The sequence below is a fragment of the Chaetodon trifascialis genome, chromosome 11 (genome assembly GCF_039877785.1).
Source record: "Chaetodon trifascialis isolate fChaTrf1 chromosome 11, fChaTrf1.hap1, whole genome shotgun sequence".
Lineage (NCBI taxonomy): Eukaryota > Metazoa > Chordata > Actinopteri > Chaetodontiformes > Chaetodontidae > Chaetodon > Chaetodon trifascialis.
This window is the reverse complement of record NC_092066.1, coordinates 19,096,972-19,102,971: the sequence shown is the minus strand read 5'-3', so window position 1 is coordinate 19,102,971 and position 6,000 is coordinate 19,096,972.

Below are 6,000 nucleotides of genomic sequence, written 5' to 3'. Positions count from 1 at the left end.
CTCCTCAGCTAATCCTCGGCGCAAAAGTGAAGAAGCGTATTTCCCAAAATGTCAAACAATTCCTTTAAAATGAACATGAAAATTACCATCAAAAGGAATACATGATACCAAAATTAAAACACAAGCAATCTACAGCATTTCATCTTCAGTCTTGCATGTGTTTTGTTCTTTTGGTCCCAATTTACAATATTACTGCTTCATTCTGCATAATTAATTTTAGGACAATTCAAGTGCAGTTGTGAAAATATCTCATTACCTCTATCCAGATATTTTTAGGCATTTGCCACCTTGTGTCTGAGTATCAGCGCACAGTGAAGTTTGAGAACAGGGGAAAGTTGAATATGAGGACATATAGTCACAGTGCATAATTGACAGGTTCAACTTAAGGTTTATTCGCTTCTCAAGCGAATAAGTTCACTTCTCAATTAAAAAGTGTGGGTACTCAGACTTCTTTTCTTGGGTCTCCTGTCGATGGAGTTTCTGCACTGTTGGTCCTGCCTGTGTTCAACCATGGGGGCTGTTTATTCCAGAAAATGATCAAGATGCTGTTTAATTCAGGGATAGGGGTGCAGGGATAGAAGCACAGAGATATTAGGCAAAAGACAGTCTAAAGCAATATAGCCACATCTCCACCACACTCCCTGGCTGGGTCACAGTGTCCTCTGTCTGCTGCTTTGTGCCTTTCCCTGACAGCTCCATATTTCAGCTCCACGGGCATCCAACCTCCACTGCAGGGTTACAGAACAGAGGTATAGCATGCACACAGCTTTTATTTACTTCCAATTTCTCAGTCCATTCATAACACTCACAGTGCCAGTCATTCAGCCTCCTGGAGGAGAATGAGGCAGCGCTCCATAAAGGTAGATTAGATAGCTAAAACAATTAACCTACTTCTGCAACACGGATTAAAAAGTCAAGTCAAACAAAATGCAAGACTTAATCATGTCCCTAAACATGCTAGTGATCCATTATAATAAACATTTCAGAATATGTAAAACACGTTTTATAGCACTTTTTACAGTGTGTGTGAGTGTGTAGCAGAGGAGTGCTGTGCACTAACAAGATTATACCGCCTTTCTGTGGCAGCATAATGATGGGGGGATTGATTTACAGTGCTGTGGAAGGGAGAAATATGGCCATGCTTATTGCTGTACTTTGATCTATATGTAGATGTATTATTGATCCACATCCACACAGCATGGCTGAATTTTACAGTAGGTGTTCCCTTCAGACTGCTACATACTCAATTAGCACACTTGCCTTCAGTGTCTAATCAAAAAGAATTAGTGGACAGCAGCTTCAATTTCGTCATTATGTGCAACACAATGGGATGTCTAGTGAAGTGAGGCTGATGTTTGTTCAATGCAAGGTGCACGTGTAAGCTACATATTTCCAATTCATGACAGATTAAAGGCAGAATGAGTAGGATTTGTCAGTTGTGGTTTGTAAACTCGACATTCAAAGTTGGTCCGTTGAGAGGAATGCTGACAGCTGGTTAACTCATAACTGAGGAAGGTTCAGATGACCTGGATGTCTTGCAGAGAAGCGTTTATTGAAGTTCAATGGAGGAGAATAGAGATGAGCTGTACAAGACAATCTGTGCAATGCCCCCCAGTTGTAAAGGTACTACCTGGTGGGGATTATTTAACTCTTGGCCGACCCACAAGATTTGCTACATGTGCACATAAGTTTAAACAGGAGACTATACCCACCTTAGCCATGTTGTGTGGTGCGCTCACATTGCAGGCAATACATTGTGAGGGGAGACAGTCAGTCAGTCTGTCAGTCTGTTGAGCTGAGTACAGCCTGTCTGCTGCAATAGGAGACAGAGAGGTTGTCATATTGCCTTTTAGGCCTAAAGAGTTGGGCCTAATGTGCTTACGATCTGCCACTTGGCCCATGCTCACATCCTGCATGCTGTTATTGGCTATTGGTTGACGCCTGAACACAGCAAAATAAGAAAACACAGGCAGGGGACAGGGTCTGTGCAGATGAAAACTGCACTGGCAGTGGGTCCTAAGTGATGATTGAAAGGGATTTCCTTTGTATGAGTCTGCATTGTTTTTTAAGGAAAATCTTACTCATTCTGCCTTCAAAGTTTCACACTCTTTTAGGGGAAAGGCATGAAAAATAATATATTTAAAAATGTAATTAACTAAACAAATTGAGTAAATTAGGATTGATTGTTTTAGGCTATCCTTTATTTAAGCAGAAGGCGTCATAGATTAAATGGCCAGTTCACCTAAAAACATTTTCTCATTTGTCTTTTTGCCGTTTATAAAAGATCAACAGAGGTGGTCCAGAGTAAATATCTGACAGCTGGTCGATGGTGAGCATTAAGTGTAATGTCACAGTTTTAAGCACATCTTGTTGTTTTAAGCTATAGAAGCTAATCTCAAAACCTTGTGAGATGAAATGGGAATTCTCTATTGAAAACCTGCTATTTTTGCTATTAAGCTGACCTTTTTTTGACGAGGAGAAGGAAAAATGTTGCAATGAATTGACCGCACAGCAACGCACCCCTGCCCTGTCCTGCAGGTTTTGGTCATCTAACACAGATGAGAAGCATCATACAAACCTCGCCAGGGCACTTGTTCACTGCCATTCATCCCATTCCTCCCTCACTGCTGCCCTTCCTCTAAATTCTGCAACCTTCAGCCTTAGGGACCTGGGAAATCAATTAAATGTCTGAAAAATGACAAGATCTCTTTCTCCCACTTGCAACAGCCACATCCCCCTTTTTCCCAGGACCTCAGGGACAGCACATTGATTTCCCCACCGTCTAATTCTCTCAAGCCATGTCTTCCTTGATTTTTTTTTTTTTTTTTTTTTGTGAACAGACAGAAAAAAATGGAAAAAATGAATGATATGGCAGGGCACTAGGGGGTGCAGAAACACCAGTGGTGATGCTGTGAGTTAGTGATGCATGGATCAGGGTTTTCAACACCTGCACTGACCTGACACGTTATGAGAGTCAGTCCGCACACTGCCCAACCAGCAGAGAATATGTTAGTCAGCCACCCTAAACTGACCCGACCCGCAAACTGCATTATAAGACTGAGTGCTGCGGTGCTCTCCAAGGTGCTGATCCTGCTGCTGGGAGCTGCAAGGGAACTGTCCAGAGTGCTTTATTTCTCTGCCGCCTATAGCAGTGGGAAGATTTAGGCTAAATAAACAGATAGTGTTCTTTATTTTTGAATAGCAGCGGAAGAAGTAATCCTTCAAGACATGAACTCTCTCTCTCTCTCTCTCTCTCTCTCTCTCTCTCTCTCTCTCTCTCTCTCTCTCTCACACACATGCACATGCACAAACACAAACACACACACACATGCGCATGCACAAACACAAACACAAACACACACACACACACACACACACACACACACACACACACACACACTCACACACTCACAGTCATCATTCTTAGGGACATTACAAAGGCTTACATTCATTTCCTGGAGAGCTACCTTCACCATAACCCAAGTCTTCACCCTAAAATGTAATCATTTACATCATGGGAAATCATGCGTTTTGTCCCCATAAGGAAGGCAAGTCCACACAATCTGACTGTGTTAACACATTTGTGTCCCCATAACATGAGTAATACATGGCCACACACAAACCACGCATCCTTCACATTTTAATGGAGGTGAAAGCAGGTTGTAAGTCATAGCTGAAGCATCAGGAATGTAAAACACATGCAATGACTAAAAAAACCACAATCCAAATTGATGCTAAAGCTGCGTGTGTGTGTGTTTGAGAGAGAAACGGAGAGAGGACAAGGGTCGGCAGAGGATGGACTGTTGCATACTGTGTCTGTAAGTCATTAATAATTTATTGGAAATGCTGCTTTGTCACTTTTTAACCCGCCTGCCCAAACCTGTGATGTTTTCCAATGAGCTTACCTGCACCGCACGACTCATCACTGCTGTATCACTACTGTGGGTGCATTCGCGTGGATGTGTTGTGCATCTGTTAGCAGCCACAGGCATGACTGTGCATCCATCCATTTGCAGTTTGTGCATGTGTCCACTTCTACAAACAGTCCCTGTCAGTTGTGAAGGCTGTTCATTAACTTTCTGCTCTATTCCCTCGGTGTCCCCTCCCCTTCCTGTTCTGGGGTTTGTTGGATGTGTCCATTTCAGAGAGGAAGGTCACGCAGTGGAGGGAAGCATCCTACAGAGACCTCATTAGCATACCATCATGATGTGTTGACTAGTTTGGCTGTCATTCTCTGGAACCATGCTTGTATCGAACACTAGATGTGGCAAATTATATTAATAGCCAACAGCCAGAAATAAATAAATTAGTGAGGCAATATATTTATAAGAAATCAAGTGATTAAATTAATTTAATTCACAGAAATTAAATTACTTCATCCTGATAAATCTCATCAACATTTCTCAACAGCAGAGAGCATGTAGTGCCTTTGACCTTGGTTACAGAGTAACTTAACACCAGGCTGAATAACAGTGTTTTGCTGCCTGGTCTCTGGTCTCACATCTGACCACAGCCGGCACCACTACTGCTGGATTTGAAGTTACTCTTTAATGAGAGAAATCATATTTACTTCTTAAGGGCAACACACAGCAGTGTTGTATTTTGCATGTATTTTTGCACACGCGCTGACACATGTCAAGTTGTTGGGATAAGCAGCTATCCCATTTCCCATTCCAGAAAAGCTTTATCACATTTACTCTGGCACGACTGTCAAGTACAAATATCTTGATGCTGGTTGGATCCAAAAGGAATGTTTAAACTTCACATTGACAGCAAGCTTTGATGAAGAACTGGATCTGGAGTGAATTTTCCTCAGCACACAAGGAAGCAGATAATTGAGGCCATGTTCTTGTCTGTTTTGGATTCTGGTGATGTTATCGATAGACACGCCTCTGCCTCCACTCTTAAACCCCAAGATTCAGCTCATCAGTCTGCCCTAAGATTCATTACTGGTAACGGTTATTTTACTCATCATTGCATCTTATGTGAAAAGGTTGGGTGGGCATCTCTAACAGTTAGACGTGACAGGCATTAGTTTCTGTTTATTTATAAAGCCCCAAATGGCAACATGGTGTTATACATCACTTCCTTGTTAAACTGGCCATTTAGTCGTTATTTGACGCATTGTCATGACCCAAGTGATTGGCTGGTAGTGTGATACACTACAATGCAATATACAGTCATCCAGTATGAAGGTAAATCTTGGGGGGAGACTGATGACTGTAACATTTCACTTCTTAAGTAATGTGGGATTGTCAAGCAGATCATTTTGTGTAATGTTGTTGCCGACCTTCTACCAAATGCAATAACAAAGGGAACTTTATGAAGTTTGAACATCCAATCCTGCTACAGTTAATGCTGCGATACAGATCAGAGAGAAAAGGAAAGATAGCTCAGTCACTCAACAAGCTGTCTTTCTTTTCTGACAGAAATCCCACTAACAGCGTGGGCAGTAGGTTTGGTTCCCTCAGCAGACAGGACAAAATTATAACTCTCCACCCATTCACATCAACAGCTGATGCCTAGTTTCTCTCTGTAAATGGCCTTGACTGGAGTGCCTGTAATCACAGCACTGAATACTTAGCAGGTCTGTCTCAGCTGAAGAAGATTTCAACTGGCAGACAGTTGCAGGCTGTGGTTATATGGACAGAATTCACGATGGAGCTTTAAAGACATGTTGATTGAATGGATTTAGGGGCAAAAGTTATTTCAAAGCAGTTGTTTCCAGACTTCAGAAGCATGTAATCTTTTTAAATCTGTGTTTCACAGCTCAAAAATATGCCACATTCCCTTCAAGAATCCGTCTAGTGGGCCAAACTGTTATCTAATGGTCTGACACATACATTTGATTGGACAGACAGACAGATGAGCAGGAACAGTCAGGCGTTGCGATGTAGGAGCATCCAAGTATTACTCTGAGTAATCACGCTAGCGCGCACACACACACACACACACACACACACACACACACACACACACACACACACACACACACACACA